Raw genomic sequence first — 21,249 nt, 5'->3', positions numbered from 1 at the left:
GTCAGAGAAATGAAATTATAATTATTCATCAGAACCATTGCTTAGTGGAAGTTGAAGGCTTCTGCAAGCATTGGTGTTTCTGAGGGGAAAAAAAAAAGAGACCTTTCCTCTGAAAATCCAAAGGAAATGTTTTAATTCATGAGAAAATAAAATTATTTCTCATTTTACACAAAATCATTCTTGTACAGATTGCTCAGAAAACATAAGTCTTCAGCAGAAATAGAAGAAAAACACTTCACTTCAGGCTTCTATACTAACTTTAAAAGCACTTTATTGAAAACACGAAAGGACAAGTTGACCAGTTGTTGCCCTAGGAAATGAACTTGTGAAACATCACCAACACTGATCAGTCCCCTCACCAGTGTGACCTTGATTATCAAAAATAAACTTATTAGAAAATTGCATATGGATGAAGGCTTTGATCAAATACATAATTTCCAAATGTATCTCTGTTGTTGTGGGCTAACAAAAATTTGTGTGTAGCATAGTTAAAGATTGTCAGGAATGTTGGACTATATGATCTTTCGAGGTCTCTTCCAGCCTCAAATGTACTGTGACATTCTGTGTGATTATAACCTAGGGGAATTCTTCATACTTTGAAGAATGTCTTAATATTGATATTGATCTCACAGACAATGCCCCATGAACAAAACCAGAGACTAAGGTCAAAATACGGCACCCCTTATTAGACTCATAATTGATTCTGAATTTTTGACTTCATGCTTCAGATTTAGTGAGGATGCATTCTGGGATTCACCTCTTTACACTGCTAAGAAAGGCTGAAGGTTTATGGAGTGAGTCCATTATTCTTTGCTCAAGTGTAGAAAAGTGTAGAAAATGAAAGGAGCCTTGAATCCTTCCAACATGCAGTCCTGCTGTTTTTCCCCTTCCCTCCATGCACTGATTTGCATTTTGAGTAAAGCTGTCACGGGACAAGGTAGATGACCTCAAATGTTTGCTGCCTAAAATCAGCCAGCAGCAGAAGAGTTTTGCTCTCCAGCATCTACAGAGCTGTAGCATACCTCTACAGTCATGAGAAAAGAGCAGTATTTGGAAACAGTAACTTCCACAACTTCTCTTGAGGCTGATGTAAGCATGGCTGGTCTACTGTTATAGGGATGTCAAAAATTATCTGGAATTGGAACCTAAATATATATATTTAAAAATAATCCCCTCCCAAACAAATGATGTGAATGTTTTAAAACAATGCATTATATAAAAGCCTCTAAATAAGCATTTTGTTTCACTGTAAATAATTATTTGCTGTAAATAGAACCTGTTTCCAATGTAAGAAGAATTTGGTAACTCAAAGTTCTCTCAGCACTGGGTCTGCAGACATAAGGCACCTGCAGCTCCCTTCAGAGCAGCTGCCATGGCCTCCAGGCACGCTCAGGTCCTTGGAGATTAGAGCTGGTCACTTTGAAGATGAAGAAGCCTCACCTTGCTGTTCTTGCCTCCAGCTCTGCTGTCCTTCTCTGAGCACATTTGTGGTGCAAGCTGGACACCTTGCCCAACTATAATTATATGCTAATAGTGACCATAAAAAAAAAAACCAACAGAGTTCACCACTCTTTCCTTGCACTTTCATGTAGGCTTCTTGACATGTTTTACAAACAAGAAGGAATGAAGTTTCACAAGAGCCCTGGGAGGTAGGGAACAGACCCCTACAGAGGAGCCCTCATGCTACGAGACACCAGCTAGGGAAGGTGTCAGGACAGAGGTTTGTTTCTGGGGAAAGGTAATCATTGTTTTGGGAAACCTGACAACTGTGCCGGAGGAAAGAGGCTGATGGTGCATGGACATGTGTGGGCAAGCGCTTCGCTGACAAGGGAGAGCTTCCAGTGTCGGCACCCGAATCCAACCATCAATCATTCTGAGGCCATATGTACACAGCAAGCACTCTGTGACCAGACAGAGGAGGCACATGATGCAATGGGCACAGGTGTGCAGCAGAGACCAGGGAAAGGCAGCAGGGCTTTGCATACATAAAGCGTCTTTCCTCTGATGTTTTCAAGGCAATTTGCAAGCATTAATTAATTCTCACAACGCCCAGGGATGGTAGGCAAGGTAGTGTCACTGGCAAATTAATTTCATAGGTAGTGTCTTTGATATCACACACTCATGTGTTCACTGCATAGGACTTGATGTATTATCCCATTTCCCCAACACACCTGCTGCCCTTCAGCTCTTCTATGCAGCATCCTGGATGAATGTACTATTATTTCTATTATTATTATTATTATTATTATTATTATTATTATTATTACTATTACTATTGTTTACTATTACTATTACCATTATTATGGCAGGACTGGTGCTGTGCTGGTGCTGTGAAAGAAAAAGACATTGCCTCAGAGAGCTCATAGTCTAAACAAGACAAGATCTATGTGCAAGTTCATGCTTGTACTCCAAGAATGCCTGCTGTTAAACACCCCAGTAAAGTTTATACTGAGAATGACAAAGATTAGTTTGTTGGTAGAGTTTTGGTTTTGGTTATTTTTTTGCATAGTTCTGCTTTTAGCCTATCTGTGTTACACGGTGACTGAACATGAAGATATTCTTGCTTAAGATCTCCTGAGCTTGAAGAATATGGTGCAGCCATCTGAGAGTCCAGTGCTTTGATATCAGGTTGATATCAAGAAAATATGATGTCGCTACAGAGAATTGAATAAGTAGAGACTTCTGTCAATAAACATTTTCATAGAAAATTATCAAAATTAAGGTAGATGTGGTGGGTTGTTTTTGTTGTTCTTTTTTCCCCTCTCAGTCAGAGTGAGATGGAAATGGAAAAAAAAAAAAAGATGCAGGCGTACTTTTATTAATAACTAGTAGGAAATTTATCAGCCAGATCTATCTGAAACTTACTGGGCCTGAAAACAGGCATATTACTGATTGGGTCTTACCAAGTCAGTGACTTTGGACATCTTTTCTTCCTGTTGAGTCATTTGGGATTTTTTTCCCCTTTCCTTTCTCCATGTTTCCCAGTTAGGTGATCCCAGCTAGGAGATATAGATTGCTTCCCTCAGTTGGCTTAAGGCATGCATAAAAAAAAAAGATATAAAAAAATCAACCCCTTTCACTTAACAGGATATCTAACCTTTTCATAGGCATTGATATCAGTGTGACATAAATATCTGCCAGATAACACAATGCAAGTGCCATGGTTTGCAGCATTATAGAGCTGACCTTCAGTTTGGAATTCACATGGTTCTTCAGTAATTTATACTATAGGTAAACCTTATTCTTTGCCTTTTGTATCTGTGCCCTAAGGAAAAACTAGCGTTCCGATGTCAGTTCCAAGCATTCTGGTCTCTGAGTCACATCTCCTTTGAGATGATTCTGTTTGGTTTTCTGGGCCTTGAGCCTTACAGAAGAAAAAGACTTAATAGCACCATATTCCATTAATTCTTTGTGTGATATTCTGAAGTCCAGTAGAGTGCTGATGTTGACATGGCTTTCATTTGGCCCAGGTCCTTGAATTGGAGAATTGAATTGCAACAATTTGTCATGGGCTCATGGGTTAATATTTCTTCTGTCATTAAAGGTTGGTAGATCATTCATGCTGATCAAAAGTAATACAGGTGTGAGTATGCTCCCTTGTGGTAAGCCATTTTCCTTCTTGTCACACAATCTACTTCATTTCTTTCAAAGTTCATCTCAAAACCATTTGTTTGCTAATAAAGATTGTATCAGTCACACTCTGTAATGATCTTTCAGCATGATAAGCATTTTTGGCAAGGCTTCCTATTAGCTCAGGCAAGAAAAGGAAGCAGAGATGCTGCTTTTTTCTCACCAGTTACGTTGTGTTGAGAATACCCACCAGGCTCTGGAAGATCCAGGTTCAGTTCCCTCTTCTGCTCAAGGGGATTTGAACTTGTCTCTCCACTTCCCTGACTGCCCTAACCACTACACGAAAGAATATTCTAGGGTAGGGCTTTCTCAGTTCCTCATATTAAAACTATTACAATTTGCATAGGTTAATTAAATATTCATGGGAACAGGAAGATGGCAAACCTATGCAAATGATTATATATCTTCATGGTATAGTCTTTCATTTGGAAGCAGAGGCCTGGTTTCCATTATCCACATCAATGAATACTTAAATGAAAAATACAGAAACATTAATAGAAGCAGGCACAGGAACTGAGGACTTCCCCTTCCAGGTGAATGCTCTAACCACTAAACTAGAAAGTCATTCTCCCCATGACCCAGGAAATAGTGAAGTACAGTATACAAATAAAACTGCTCCAACAAGAGAACTTCAGACAGGTCTCTCTTGAAACCTTTCACTGTGAATATTCACCCATAACTTGAGACTTGGGTTCAAGTTCCTTGAGAAGAAAGCTGTAATTTGTAATTACCAAGGTGTGTACTGTCCATCCCTGGTAAAAAGGGAGAACACTGACACTATTTCTTGCTCTTGCTTGCCTGCTTAATTTTTTCATGCCTCTTTAGGTGATCAAAGGGTTGTTGTGTTGATGAATGATGTATTTGTTCTGTATAATGTTTATTCTGTACAATATTTGAATGTTGCCTTTTTGAGTCAGATGGCTTATAGCCTTCTCTGTTTGCTTCATAGTAGGAACTTTCCCATCACTTGTAGATTGTGCTACTGAAGGGAAACTCATGTTGTCACTAACTTAATTCTTTGGCAGTTTTGACAGGGAGGAAGACGCACATAAGATGTATTCTTGGTCTTGTGTCTTTCTGGCCTGTCTTGTGTCTTGTACCCACCAGAAAAGAGCAGGTACATAAAAGTGTATAAGCAGTGAAGACCAGCATTGTGGACTCACGTTTACCTTTGTGGCCTATGATCTTCCTACCGGTTTCTGAGAAAACCCCCTTATTAGCAGTCCTAGTGAAACTCACTAGGCAGATGAGTTTAGGAAAAGTCCACTAGCTAGACCTTGCAGAGAAAGTAGGAAGAGGAACATTTGATATGGGTTTATTTGGCTTGTGTGTCAAAGTTTTGGTAGTAGGGGGCACTAAATGCTGTTCTTGTGCTGCAGAGTCAGTTCCATCCAGCTCCAGGATAGGTCCACAATTGACCAAGGCTGGTCCAATAGTGATATTGGTTATATCGCTGTGACAACATATTCAGGAAAAAGTAAAATGTACTACACGGTAGCTGAGAGGAAAAAGAAAAAAAAAAAAAAAAGTGAAAAAAAAAGTGAGATGTAACCTTGTAGACATGAAAGTTAGGGAAGGTGTAATGGGAGGAGGTGCTTCAGGTGCCAAAGCAGACATTTCCCTTGCATCATGTAGCAAAGCCTATGGTGACAAAAATTGTCTCCTTGCATCCCATGGAGGACCACAGTGGTGTAGATATCCACATGAGAGCTTAAGGAGGACCCCATGGGGGTTAATTTGTGCTGAAGGAATCTGTAGCCTGTGGGGAACCCATGTTGGAACAGAGTCCTGGCAGGAAATGTAGGCTGTGAAGAGGAGCTCATGGAGAAGGCTTTCTGGCAGGACCTGTGAATCTTTGAGGGACCCATGCTGGAGCAGTTTGTGAAGAACTGCAGTCCATGAGATGGATTCACATTGGAGAAGTTTGTGAAGGAGAGTACCTCATGGGAGGGTCCTCACATTGGAGCAGAAGTAGAGAGTGGGGAGGAAGAGCTTTGAAATGGTCACAACTTCCATTCCCTATCCCTCTGTGCCACTATGGGGGTGGAGGTAAAAGAATTGTGGGAATTAAGTTAAGCTTGGGAAGAAGGGGGGGGAAAGGTTTTTAGTCTTATTCTTGTTTCATTACCCCACACTGATTAATTGACAATAAATGAAAATAGTTTCCATAAGCTGAGGGGTTTTTTTTGCCTGTGATTATAATTGGGAAGTGATGTCCCTCTCTTTATGTTGATCCATGAGCTTTTAATCATATTTTCTTCCCTTCTCCTGCTGAGAATGGAGAGTGATAGAACAGTGTAGCTGGCTGCTGATATCTGCAACATAGTTGGTCTCATCTGAGCTAGTCATCTGGGCTTCACTAACAGTTAATGGAGAGAAACAAGACTTTTAAGGAGATACTTCATCTCATGCTAACAGAGACATAAATACAAAGTGGACAAAATTTAACTGTTAAGTGGTTTTTGCTTTACTAGCTGTTACAGCATCCTGGAGTGTGTTGTCCAGAGGAATGTAGGCTGACAACAGTTAAGATGTCTCCTTCTCCTGCATTTTACTATCTCTTCAAGATTTAGTTGTGCTCTGTGGTTCTGATTACCCTGAAGACTTGAGATATACCCAGTAGCAGAACAGCTTTTTGATGGGAAAACATTGGGTGTATCCATAAGACACAATTCAGAGTAGTGATGAGAGTTCCAACCTGGTAGTGGAACCACTCTGTGGTGATGCAATTCCAGATGCAAAGGCAGCACTGATGCATTGGGCAGGCTTGGGAGTCATATTAGAAGCTCTCAGAAAAACTAGTTAGCTTAAAGGCAGAAAGGCACTGATACAACTGTACTCCAGGGTAAGCCTGCTCATATTTTGCTAAGGTCTCTCTTTCTTCCCTCCTTTATGTATTGTAAAGGTACCAGAGGCTTCAAAACCACTGTACTGTGGGCAGCTGTATCTCAAAGGCATCCAGGACATGAATCTCATTTCAAACAGCAGAAGTCAGTTTCACACATCCCTCTGTGTCTTTATATAATTTATCTCCATTTCATGAAAATAAAAGATATGCCTTGCTCTAATCCCCATTTTTAACAGAGTCAGTATGTCTTACTCATGAATTTTCATAAAGACTTGAAGGATGAGAATGTACACGAGCACACTGATAAAGCTACTTCATCCAGCAACTTGAAGGTGCTTCCCAAAGTCATGATGCATCATTTCATATGTTGCAAAGCTGACTCACAGACACTCTGATGTGACTAATCTTAACAATGTTCTTTGATTCTGTAATATGTCACTGTAAAGTTTGAAATATTTGATACATTCATTTCAACATTTCAGTACACTTTCTGTTCCCACAGTGAATCTACTCATTGGGAAAACAAATTGTTGGTGGGGAAAAAAACCCAGTCCAACACTTGAAAAAACTGGTTGATTTGCCTTTAAATTTATCTGTGGACCAAATTTTGCCCTCATCAATGGGATGTAACATCCATTGACTTTACTATTCATATATCCAAAGGCAAAATTTGTTCCTATCTATCAATCTACCTACTATTTTATCTACTATCTGTCTGCTTAATTCTATTAATTAGTTAATGTTTGTAAAACACTCAAAAGATGTAAAGCCCTATAGAAATGCTAAGTATTATAATTATTGTTATCTGACTGCTGTATCTCTTTACCTATCTAGCTATCTACCTTCTCTATCTATTATAATAACAATAATACTTAACACTTATATAGTGTTCTTAATCTTCAAAGTACTTTACAAACACTAACTAATTAATCTAATCTAGTCATCTCACAAACAATTCCTTAAACAAACCAGTGGTTGTTTCTACAAAGTAAAATTCTTTGGAAAATAGAAGATTCATACTTTAAGGGAGTGGTATTAGGTAATAAATATGTATAAAAGTGAAGAAGCAAGATGGTGGAAAGCTCCATCACTAGATTATGTAGAACTTGCAACAGACAATAAGAAGTTATAAGCAGCTTCAGACCATGAAGAGGTCTCCTGACCTGTATAAGCCTGAATTACACACTGCTATTTCTACCAGTTTGTTGTTGTTGTTGTTGTTATTCTCTAACCAGCAGCAAGACTGTCAAATGAAACAACTTGAGTTGGGATCTTGGGTTCCAGATTTGCAAAAGAATCCAGGCACCTTTTTTTCCATATGGAAAGAGTGGTGATGGTGACCCAGAATTGTCAAAGTGTTCAGAAAATGCAGTAGGGTTAAGGAATCCAAAAACATTAAGAAGAGACCAGCTTCCTTTGAAAACATATAAACCTCTGCAGATCTAAATAAGTGAAGCTTGACCACTCAAATCAAGCACTGCCTGTTTATTGCCCTTACTGATGAATTGTTACTGCATTGCCTGACTTGCTTTTAGACTGTATTTTTAAAGAAACATCTTCTATAGAGAGGAGGAACAGAGCTGACACATGTCATTTGGCATTGAGACCACAAATTAGTTCTGGCTCTGATACATGTAGGATGTGAGGCCACAGCCACAATGAAAGACTATCCAGGCCTTGTGTAGATTACAGTAGCAGAAAATGAAACAAAATAAACAGAAAAAAATTAATAATTCTGTTTTCCACTTGATGAAAAGGTATGTTTTCTTTTTTCTTTTGTTGAGGTATTTTTCTATCTATTCTATTTAACTATCTACATAGGCAAAACATGCTGGACAAGTTCTGGTAAGAGCTAACCAAAAAATGAGTTAAGATTCTCCACTGAGTTCCCACAAGGCAGCCTGGCAAGCAGTAGAGCTATCACCATTATTGGACAGAGATTTTTGTCTGTATTGGTTCTGCCAAAAGAAAAAGTCTTTATTTGACACTTTCCCAACATCTCTTCCTGTAGCATCTAGGTTAACATAAACTATATCCTCCCCAGCTGAAAAATCAACAAGCCTTTTGTTCCTTTTCCAGGCTCCCTTGAAGCCACAGATGCATTTTACCAGGTACTAGCTCAAAGCACTAGTATACCACTGGAAGAGATCTCTAAAATCAGTTTAACACCAGGAGTTGATCTGCTGGAGGGTAGAGAGGCACTGCAGAGAGACCTCGACAGGCTGGACAGATGGGCAGAGTCCAACGGCATGAGATTGAATACATCCAAGTGCCGGGTTCTACACATCGGCCACAACAACCCCATGCAGTGCTACAGGCTGGGGTCAGAGTGGCTGGAGAGCAGCCAGGCAGAGAGGGACCTGGGGGTGCTGGTTGATGGTAGGATGAACATGAGCCTGCAGTGTGCCCAGGCAGCCAGGAAGGCCAATGTCATCCTGGCCTGCATGAAGAACAGTGTGGCCAGCAGGAGCAGGGAGGTCATTGTGCCCCTGTACCCTGCACTGGTTAGGCCACACCTCGAGTACTGTGTCCCATTCTGGGCCCCTCAGTTTAGGAAGGATGTTGACTTGCTGGAGTGTGTCCAGGGAAGGGTAACAAAGTTGATGAGGGGTTTGGAACACAAGCCCTATGAGGAGAGACTGAGGGAGCTGGGGTTGGTTAGCCTGGAGAAGAGGAGACTCAGGGGTGACCTTATTGCTCTCTACAACTACCTGAAGGGGGGTTGTAGACAGGCAGAGGTTGGTCTCTTCTGCCAGGCAGCCAGCACCAGAACAAGAGGACACAGTCTCAGGCTGCACCAGGGGAGTTTCAAGCTGGAGGTCAGGAGGAAGTTTTACACAGAGAGAGTGATTGCCCACTGGAATGGGCTGCCCAGGGAGGTGGTGGAATCGCCATCACTGGAGGTGTTTCGGAGGAGACTTGACAGGGTGCTTGGTTGCATGGTTTAGTTGATTAGGTGGTGTTGGATGATAGGTTGGACGTGATGATCTTGAAGGTCTCTTCCAACCTGGTCTGGTCTATTCTATTCTATTCTATTCTATTCTATTCTATTCTATTCTATTCTATTCTATTCTATTCTATTCTACACAGCTACCTTTTGTGTAAGAGCTTGCTTTTAGGTAGGCTTGCAAATGAAACAAAACAAAACAAAACAAAGCGAAACAAAACAAAACACCACCCCAAACCAATGAAACAAAAAGTGTCATTAAAGAAAATAACACAAGAGGGAATTCAGATTGCACATCATTCATTTTGTCATCCAGATGGGAATGGCATATTGAGTTGCAGCAATTAAAGGCAAATCAGGCTTCCAATACAATCAATGCAATAAACAGCTGTGTTGTTTCTGTTACACATTCATTGATGGTGATCTGAATGCAGTTCTTATCAGTGAAGCATGAGAGCCAACCTGGCTGAAATTCAGGTGATATGGGCTCACCCATGCAATCTCTGGGTAACCTTGTACACAAGACCTAATCTAACCCCTGCCTTCATATCTTATTTTTTCCCTAGTGGTGAACTGCACAAATGCAGCACTTTGGTGGTCTTAAATGTTAATAAGGGATGTACTGACATACAAGGTATGCAGAAACCTGAAATTAAGAGTTGAGGTTGGAAAGCCACTGGGTCAGGAACTGCGAGACTTTGTGTAGAAAGGGCAAAGATACTACTGAGTGTTTCAGAGGATTGAAGACCTCCATTACTGTTGCAGGGCTGACACATCTCATAGATGGATATAAGAAGCTGACCAGAAGGAGAACTTTGGCTCCAGTTTAGAGCAGCAGTTCAGGAACTGTAAATTCTTTGATTTTGGATAGGCTAAATGGGTCTCCTCCTTCTCACCTTCTCACCTTGAACCCTATGCTCACTGCAAAGCATCTAAATAGAAAGCCGTGTACAAATATAACTGCAATTCTTCTTCCTCCCACCTCCCCCTCTTCTTTCCTCTCCAGAAAAGTTCCTGAAATGCTTCTTTGTCAAGGAAAAGGAAAAGATTCCTTATTCTTTGAGAAACAAAAACCCATATACTTAAACCCAAAGCTCCTGATCTGTTTGAATTCAAGGCACTTTGCAGAGCAGCTATTACTTGTATGCTCTCCTTGGTGACGCAGAGGAAGACAGAACATGTTTTTAATTGCAAAGCCAAATGGTTATGCATGGGTCTGTCATGCCTGTGAGAACTTGTTCTTCCCCAGCCCTCCCTCTCCTTCCTGCTGAGACAGCCTTGCCAAAACTCTGTTTGAGAGTGGTCACAGGGAAAACATGAAGCCTTGCAGGGATTTGGGGAGTAGACGTCAATCTGTCAGAGGTGTCACCAGAACTGGATATATCTGCTGATCTGTTACCACTTGCTAATTATGGATTCTGCAGCTAATTGTCATAAATCTTGGTAAGAAAGGTGGAATGAGACAGAGTTTTCAAAATGGCATGGCCTGGATATGTTTGCACTTGGCAGTTGCAAAGCAGAAATGATCATCCCCATGCCAGGGCTCTTCCACTGTCTGATGCCCTGGTGAATATCTGCATTGTTATAAATACCAGTTTGCTGCAAGCAGCATTTCCAACATTCCTTTGAAGATTGGTGACAGCCAAAGACTGGAATAAAATGAATCGTGAAAGGATTTTGTTTGATAAACCCAAAGGTGCTGGTAGGCACACCCAGGCAGATGTTATACAGGATGAAATCTTGAACCCCTTGTCAGGCTGACCTTCTCGTCCACCATTCAGAGAGCAAAGCAAAATTGCCAGGCAGCCATGAGGTCTCGTGTTTTGACTCTGCAAACCCACAAATGAGGCATTATATCAGTGGGGATCCAGATTGCTGCTAAAACTGGTCTTAAGGGTTAACACTTTTCAGATGTGATGAAGCCAGTCAAGAGTCTGGAGTGAGAAAGAAAGAAGTTTAGCAAGTTTCATGTAGGTTTAGGTGTTCTTTCCAACGTTTCAGTCATGTCCACTTACCCACCATCTTATGCAATCTGATTTAAACCTTTCCATGCATTTTGAAAGCTGCAGGTCAGGGTAGAAAGGGTAAAACCGGGTCTTCAACATCTCAAAGGCACCTAATTTTCTTAAATGCTGGGTGCTTTTTCAGAAAATCCAGTCCTTCAGGGTATCTGCAGTTGAACATCCAAAACTAACTGTCTGAAAGTTTTTGTGGCTCTAAGGATCACAGGCTCTGTATTCTTATGAACCGGTCTTCAGGTGTTCAGTAGGTTCTATAAAAGGTTAATGCTAGATATTATTGATCAACTGGCTTGTCATTCACAGAATCACAGAAACATTCACAAAATAACAGAATCACTGGGAGGCAGTAGATTTAAGGCTTCATGCAGAAGAAATATGTCTCTGCTTTTCATTTCCTAGCCCATTTCTTGTTTTCAGCCAATTTTTGCAAAATTTTAATTTAATCTAAGTTTTTATCTAGACCAGGATTACTGACTACTTTTGGAAATATAAACTAGTACATGTCACATAGTCCACTAAAATCTGCCAGATTTTCCAGGTAAAAAGGCACAACAATTTTTTTTAAGATTGGTTTTTAGCTAAAGTTGACTGAAAACTCCACAGTGGAATGTTTGTTTGTTTTCACACTTGAAAAAACTGAATCATAGTAACTCAAACATTTTACTGAAATGGACCATTTTTGATTCAGGTAAACTCCAAGCAGAGCACAATTAACCTTTAATGACTAGAATTACACTGGAAACAAGATTTTCAAGATGCCACGGCCTGCTGGAAACCAGCTCCTCTGAAGCACATCAGGATCACTGCCAGCAAGGAATCAGGAACCTGAAAACGTTAAAACATTTTGGTCAAAAGTATTGATGTCTCTTGCTGGGTGAGAAGGGAGATAGGAAAGAGGCAAAACCACCATTACTCACTTCTTCCCTGAGCTTCCATGTCCCCCTGTTCAGCCGTCCAAGAATTCATTATCACCTTGTTTGTTAGAATAAAGTAAAAATGAAATGTTTACTCTGAATTAAAAAGAAGTGCAACATTAAAATATTGACAATTACTCCACGGAGAATGATTTCCTTTTGCAAATTTCTAGTGCTCATAATAAGCCATGCCCATTAGTTTTCAAGTCAATTGGCTGTTTAGTTAAAAGAAGAAATGTGAATCCTTCCATGGGAAATGTAAAATTATTTCTTGGGGATCAGAGGATGATTTTTCTCTATGCATTATTAAATTCATCTAGGTGAAGGTCTTTCTGACAGAATTCTGCAATCCATGTTTTTTATTTCTGAAGGCAAAAGCAACCATTTTCCCTTCAAAAGGCAGAGGTGCATGTCAACAGAAGCCAAACAAGCAAAAAAATGAATCAACACAAAAAATGATCCCCCTCACAAATCCAAACTTCAAAAAAGGTAATTGAAACAAAAAAACAAGTTCCAAACTGCTGCTGGGATTTTAGGGAAAAAAGACCAACAAAGTAAAAAACTTGAAAAAGGCATGAAATATTTTTCTTTGCTTTAGATTGAGATAATTTTTATTTCTAATTTAATGAAAAACCTTATAGGAAATATTTTGGATTTGACTTAAGGTAAGTCAGCCATTACATTTTTTTTGGTAGTGTCAGGCCTGGAATATCAACCTTTCTAATAGATGCAAAACATCTAATGGACTGGATCACCAGTAATTTTCCACAATGGGGTGACTCCTGTGTAAGTTTGATAATATGGACTAAGCTATAGCAAAAATATTTTTATTGATGCATTAATCCTTCATTTTTTTCTCAATGACTGCCTGAGCTAGGAAAAGACGAGGAAACACAGGTGTCCCAAAGCCCTTAAATCTGTTGCTTTCTTTTCACTGTTGCTTTCTTTTCCCTGTTGCTCTGGGGAGGCCACGTAAATAACATCAAACCATTACCTGATGCAGGTGGTTTCCTTCCAGTATAGTCATGTCCTTTCTCCCACTGGAGAGACACTTCCTAGATATGTGTGTGTATATTTTGTGTGAGAGCACATGCAGGTGGCTGCATGCTTGCATAAATCACATCACCTACTTGCTGACACATTCTGGTCCCTCTGGAGTTGGCTGGGTCCCAGCTCTACTCCCACAAATAAACATGGATCCTAAAGACCACTGGCTCAGTCTTGTAGCTTCCATCCTGGCAATCCTTGCCCTTCTTTTACCTGGATCCAAACTCAGTCATCATTGCTGGTGATAAATGTAGCAGCCAGGGTGAGACAAGTGTTTAACTTAATGATTTTTTAATGCTTTGTGGACTGCTGTCCTGGGTGACTATATAGTCTGCATTTGTTTGGCTGGTAATATGGAAAATCAATTAGTAGCAGAGGGGTATATTTTTGCCAGCCATTATCTGAATTATAAGTAGGTGTTTTCTTTGTCTGGCAATATCTTACCTTGTCCTTGTGCCAAAAATAGCTCATAACTTGGTATTATATTCCCTGAAGACAACCTTTTCAATCACTTTTTGTGCAAAACAAAGTAATATCAGTAGAAGTGGATTAGTGGTTTTTTTGGTGTTGATGAAAGGGGACATAGTTGCATTTCCAAAGGTCAGTTGTGTTTCATCAAAAGCTATTTGATTATCTAATTATTATTTTTAAATTTTGAATAAAAAAGACAAAATCCCAGCTAATGATGAAAAAAAAAAAAAAGAGAGAAAAGTCTACATTCAGTTACTTACTTATTTTGGCATCTGCCTGCAGTTTTTATTTGATAGTGAGCAATATCACAGCTAAGATGTCTTCTATTTGCATATTTTGCTCTAGTACAAAGATTGATGTAGCTTGGTATGCATTGCAGAAAAAAAAAGTGAAAAAAAAGTGAAAGAAAACAGAAAAATAACTCATCTGTTGCTCTAGGCATGTTTTCAGAAGGCAGTTATAAAACAGACAGCTCCTAATTTGTGCGATGTCAATTGATCAGCATAGCCGCAATCAGAGGTAAAGCACAATATTGTTCCTCCACTTGAGCCTTCATGCTTTGTCAAAGCTTCTCCCTTCTATTATTTCTGGAGGTCTAGAAACCTCTTAAGATGGTAGGTGGGAGCTAAGGATGTCAGCCGTTGTCTAGCTGTTTTTTTCCAGATGAGTTTTTGTCTGCCTGCTGGATGTTTAGCTGCTCATTATTCTGGCCATAGGTGTAAAACGCAGCTCATGGTAACAGGAAGTGTATTTTTGTCAGATCAGACATGGGCCAGGCCATGCATTTGGTGCATAATGGAGAGCTTATAAAATGAGGGAATGGTCTGAGTGGATGGCCTGAAAGTCACTTGCGTGCAGAGGCACGCACCATTCAGCAGGCTTTTTGCTATGAATCACCCGTGAGTATCTGCCTGTTTTCAAAATTAATCAGTGCTGACTTGGAAGCATTTTCATCTGCATAAATTCTCTTTCTTTTCCCCCACCTCTTTTCTCTTCCTTGTGATGAGACAAGCTACCATGGATGCTACAAGCATAGTGGAGCTGCATCTCAGCTGCTGCTATGAACATGAGATTTTCTCAAAAAAAAAAAAAAGTCCACCCATGAGTCTGTTGGCAGGCTCATCTCCCACTCTCTCAGCCAAATCTCCAGCCATGAAAGCCACATCTAGTCAGTTGGATGTGCTTTTAAATGTCATTGGTTGGACTGATTATCAAATCCAAGAAATTATCTTGACTGCGGTAAACCCCAAAATTCTCTAAGAAAGAAGCTGCTGAAATGAGTAGGTCTTTGTAGAGTTTGCCTAGTTTTCTTGCCTAGCAGCATAAAGTGATCTGAATTGCTTGCTGGTAATGGGGCTTTGTGAACTCCATCAGGAGTCTCAGAAGTACTGATTGGAGAGGTTGTCTGGATATCTGCATTCCAAGCTCCAGCCTGAAGAAGGCCTCAAAGCAGGTCAAACATTGACTTATCTAGATGGAGTTTCCACAGACTCTCTGGGTGACTTTGTTTAATGTGGGGCTGCCTTCCTAGAGAATAAGCTCTTCCCAGTGACAGTCTGTGCCCATGACTCCTTGCTTTAACACCTGCCACTAACAAGAAAGAACTGGCTCTTTGTAATTCTCCATCACATATTTTCAAATTGATCAACAGATAGATTATTTATTAACTTTATCTAGATTATTTATTAACTTTATCTAGATAAACTTGTCTCCTTCAATCTCTCCTTGTAGGTTAGATGACAGGGACACCTGGATGCCTTGCTATCTTTCTGATGAGACCTATTCAGTTTTTCTTGAACTGTAGGACCTACAATTGAACACAGTATTTCAAGTGCATTTATGCTCTGCTGTTCAGAGGGTGAGAGTAATTTCCATAATCTGATGGTCACACTCCTTCTAAAGTAACCCAATCAGAAGTAGTTATATTCGCTGTGATCTCTCATTCAGTTTGGTATCCATTTAGGAGCCAGGCTGTTATTTAGCCTGTTCCCTGCCTTCCATGGGGTTATTTCACCACAGATGCAGAAATCTATACTATCAAATCTCTGCCTTGTAAGATCGTTGCTGCCCCAGTCTTTAAGTTTCTAAAACCCTGCCTGGCTTGAAGCTCTTAATGTTCTGGTTATCAGATGGTTGTAATGTGCTTCTTACCAACTCCTAAAAAGACATGGAGCCACTAATGACAACCATTTCAGCTCAGTATCAGGCCAATTTTCAAATTGTTTAGCAGTTATTCCTTCTTCACCTTCCTAATGATAAAGCTGTGGTAGACAAAATCCTTGTTCAATTAAATATATATAATATCTACTTCTCTTTCCTTGTCCTTACAGCCAGTAACATAATTACAGAAAGTAATTAGGTTGGTTAACCATGAATTGCTCTAGACAAACTTGTATAGGCTGTTACTTCTCATCTTTTGGTACATTGGGAGCAGACATAAGAGGATGTATACTCAGATCCTTCCAGGGCATAAGACTGACCAATCTATAGTTTCCTGTTCTTCATATTGCTAAAGACAGGCATATTTACATTTTCCTTCACCAAGGATTTGTTGTCCCTAATTGCCCTGATAGGCTTGACTGCCATAATGTGACCTGCAAGCATTTACCGCACTTTCAGATGAATCCCATCTAATCCTACTGTTTGAATGTATCTAGCTTATGTTTTTCCTCATTTCTTGCCCTCTCACTATCCATTTCCTTGCCAAAACATACTGGTGAGAGTTAGAGGTCTGGGGCCAGGCTCAGCCTGTCAAGATTGAGGTCAAAAAGTTGTGAAGTAATTCAGCCCTTTCCATACCACAAGATTGTCTCTTGTATTCATCAATAAATGCATATTTCCTGTGAATTTCCAATTGCATGCTTATGAAATCACTTGTTATCATTTATGTCCTTAGATGGTTTTAGCTCCAGCTGAATTTTGGCCTTCATGATGTTGTCCAGGCTCTGAAACATAAACTCTTTTGCAATTTAAGAAAGAATGTAGGAAGGAGGAGAAATTCCTGCTAACTTTACATACAGAGCACGTGTGTTGTTGCTGCTCATCCTCAAGACACAGGAAGACCCACCGGATCCCATGCACCTTAAAACTTTACACAGAATTTTCTCAAGAGGTTTGATTTATGGTTGATGTGTGAAGCCATACAGTTCCTTCCCCTCTCTGTGTTCTGTGTGTTGGAAAGCCACCTCCTCTTGGTATGGTACTTGCAGAAAATGTTTGTCTGGTTGAGGGGGAAGTGGGCTTGCAAATCTTCTTTTGTGTAAGGCACAAAGGAAAAGGGGTGGCTTATAGTCAGCAGCAAAATGAGAAGACGCTCTCTCCTCTCTTCAAAGAGCTTCCTCTTCCCCTTTTCTCTCCATTGTGAATGCTTTTAAAAGACCACCCTTCCCTTCTGCAGAGTGAAAACATCAAAGGGAATGGTGTGGTGGGGTATTTCCTTGTGAACACTGACTTACCTTACAAACCTGAGGAGTTCACAGGAGGTTCTCTCTTGTGAAGCATGTTCTGGCTGCCTGGTTTTGAATGTTGAGCTTGCTGGTAAAACGTTCTTACATCTTCAGGCAAGCAGCTTTGCTGTAAAGCCAGACCTCTTAGCTTCTCAATTCCTGCTTATCCAATATTTTATTTTATTTTATTTTATTTTATTTTATTTTATTTTATTTTATTTTATTTTGTTTTGTTTTATTTTATTTTAGGCAAAGATAAAATATTTGAGGCTTTGAGAGTTTTGTAAGGTTTAGTTTCCTTTTTTTTGTTTGTTTGTTTTTGTATTTGAGATAGTTAGAAAAACTGAAATGCAACAGAAAATTTAAGTTCCCTACAAAAAGATGTTTATAGAGGACTAAGTCCTCTATTTATTAAGGTACTTTTACACATGAGAATGTGATTCTATCTCATCCAGGGATACAGGCAAGAGATAAGTTTGCTCATGCTTGTTGCAACATAAGCATTTGATTGTTTTATTAGGTGATAAGCCAAGAAAGAACAGCAATCAACTGGCTGAATCAAATTTTTATAGAATGAGATGGAGTTTGAGTTTAATGTCATTAGAATATCTCCAAGCCTCTCAATGTCCTCATAGTTTAAACCAAACTTGGTTGCAGTTGAAACACAATTAAACTGCAGGCCAAGAACCTTGGACTATTTTTTTTCCCCATTGTGAGTTTTTATCCTTAAGGGTAGAGTTGCTCTGCACTGGCTAAGACCTTTTTCTGTTGTCAAGGTCGACACTAAAAGATACTCTTCAGCCTATCAAACCACAGCATCTTTCAATGCTTACTCTATGAAGTAAGTGTGTGTGTGTATACATATGTATGTACGTATATATGTATGTATGCATGTACGTAAAGAGAGTTTTACTCAAAATAAGCAGACAATGAGTAAAATTACAGTTTACAAATTAAAATCCTTGAGAATGTGTCTCCATGGCTTACCTTGGAGCAAACACACCAGATCTAACCTCCCATTATCCACCCTGTGTTTTCTTGTGAGGATTGTTCACATCCTCATGAATCCAGTGCCTGAGCACTGCAGCATACTGTATGGAAGACAAACTCAGGCTGATTTTGACAACATCAATGTTTTGAAGAAGGAAATCAGAACTAAAAGACATACAAAAATCACCCAGTATATCTCAAGCACTTGTATGTTAGCCCAAACCAGACAAGTGAGGCTGTTAGCTTCAAACCATATGTCCCTAACTTTCAATTCTGGTGCCTAGACTTAAAAAGTGAGATGTTTTCCACTTCCCCTGGCAGAGCATTAGAATGGCTACCTGGAGAGGTTGTAGATTCTCTGCCCCTGAAGATGTTCAAATCCTAGCTAGACATGATCTTCGGCAACCTGCTTTAGGTGAACCTGCTTTAGCAGAATGGGTTGGACTTGGTGATATCCAGAAGTGCCTTCCAACACCTACTATTCTGTGGTCCTGTGATTCACTTCCACCTCAAATGAAAGTATTTTTCATGTTCACATCCCTCATCTTCATCCAAGAGGCCTCTGCAGAGAGCCCAAAGATTTGTTTTAAGCTAAATCCCAGCTGTGGCTCACAGTCCTATAGCAACATGCATATAAATGCTCTCAATCACTAGAAGCCAGTTGTGCTATATCAAGATAGAAAAGCTACAAACACATCCTCACTGTTGAGGTGGCATGGATGAGTCTTAATTCTATCAGCAAAAGGAGCAAACAACATTCTTAAATAGGAGCTAAATTCAAAGGATCTGATTTTTAACCTACATAGTGCAAGTTGGCCAGAGCTTGTGTGTATTTCTAGAAGTGAGAGCGGCTGAATGGAGGAGCAGGTTTTTGCTCTCATCAACACTTCAGTCTGTGTGTGGTTTCCCCATTGCCATTAGCTCTAGGCGCTTTGGCAATTTTATTTGTGCTGTAAGGCAGAGTGGGAAGGGCTGACAAGGTGGGTTAAAATATTGAGTAATGAAGATAATTAATCAAGGGATTTCTACAGAATTTCTTTTCGTTGTTGTTGGGTATTTTGGGGATTTTTTTTTTGACAATGAGCAGCTGAAGAGCAAACTTCAGTGGGCCTCTGGCTGCAGTGTGGGTGCTTGCAGGTTTTCAGGTCAAAGTACTTGACTTCAAAAACTGCTGTCTCTTCAGCTTGGATTGCTTCAAATTGAAAGGGTTATAATTAAGAAGTAATCTGAAGGCCACCTTGTGCTGAGGGTATTGCCAAGAAGGAGTGGGAGATGCTCCCCTGACTCAACAGATGTGTAGCCTAAGAGGATGAGTAGCAGGAGGAAAAAAAAAAAACCCTCTGGATTTTTTGGTGGTTTTTGTTTGTTGGTTTGTTTTGGTTTGGTTTTTTGACATCCAGCAAGAAGCCATCATAAAAACATCCATCTCAGCCTGAGCTGTGAGTCTCCAGTAGTGGCTTCATCCTGTACCTGCTGCAAAATGCTGAGCAGTCCTTGCACATTTGAGTGTCTGCACATAGAGACTGTTTCCCCGGTTGCATATAGCACCTTCACACTTCTAATTATATAGGAGACAGGAGAAATCATGAAAATGGAAAGGACAAATAAAGCAGTTTGGGGAGCAGAATATGGTCATCATCTTCCCCTGGAGTTGTTTAGTAACTCGAGGTTACATTTTGGGCTGCTGTTAAGGAAATTCAACTAACCCTCATAGGAAAACTGTGAAGCGTAACTGCAAGATAAATACATTATTCAAGGACCAACCACTCCTTTAGGCATTTCATCCCATGGGCCTGAAAACACTTGAGCAAGTCTCATGTCACTTGCATATGTGCAAGTTTTCCCAAACCACAACTTTTCCTTCCTCAGAGAAAACATTTTTAATTAATTCTCTGAACAACATCTCTGCCAAGTCTAACTGGCCTAGTGTATTCATCACATTATGGCAGCACTCAGCCTGTGTCTTATAAAACTTGTCATGACTGATTTTCACCCTTTTTGCACTGGTTGTAAAGAGATGAATTCAAAGGCATTCCGTCTCATGTAGGTCCAGATTGAGGCATATGTTTAACATAAAGACTGCAGTGATGTATTTTGCTGAATTGGAGCCTTTTATAAGAAAGGCTAATCTGGCCCTTTTTGTCATTCTGTTTTGGAATAAACATTTCTGCAGTGTAACATTAATTACCGATTCTCCACCTTGATTCAGTATCACATTTAGGCTGCTATTCCTTGTTAAATCATCTTCCTTGACATGCGAAATGCAGGCTGCCTTTGTTAGATTAAAGTCTTTTTATCTGACCTGCCTTTAAGCTTCATCTACTTTGTTATATCACTGGGTAGGTAACAGAAAATTGCCAATATGTCACCCAGTGGGTAAATCAATTCATGAAAGGAGGCCTAGTGCTTTTAGATTGACTGCAGAATGGCTCTTTTCTTTTTTTCCAAGCATATCTTCTTCAGAACACCTGGGTATTCCTCCTGAGGGCTCAGGAAAAAAGTTTGAATTGCCTTGTTCTTTATTAGCTACATCCCGTCTCCTTTATATTACAGGTGAACATGATGTGCTCCACAGCATGTATTCCTAAGAGAAGTAGTGAAAGGAAAAGGGCAAATTATTGTGCCAGTGATGTGGAAAGCAGGAAAAGAGTGGGCAGGAATATTATCATTAGCAAAAATCTGGGGTGTTTTCTGCATATGTTTGAGACAGTGTCCTCCTAAGTGGGGTGCGCACAAGATACAGATGACCTCATGTTTCAGAATAAGTCCAGCAGTCTCTTAAATGACAGGTTTTCTTGAGTGCCTGACTCCAGAAGTTTTCTGAAAAAAAGCCTTCATTTTTAGACAGCTCCAAAATACATTGTCAGTCCAGAGATATGAATCAGTTAGTGAATCTGCCCACTGCAAAGCTTACCAAACCAATAAGGGCTCTATG

This window comes from Melanerpes formicivorus, unplaced genomic scaffold (genome assembly GCF_026170545.1).
Source record: "Melanerpes formicivorus ecotype bairdi unplaced genomic scaffold, bMelFor1.0.p_v2 SCAF_3, whole genome shotgun sequence".
Taxonomy (NCBI): Eukaryota; Metazoa; Chordata; class Aves; order Piciformes; family Picidae; genus Melanerpes; species Melanerpes formicivorus.
The sequence above is the reverse complement of the archived record's forward strand: the minus strand, read 5'-3'. Positions refer to the sequence as shown.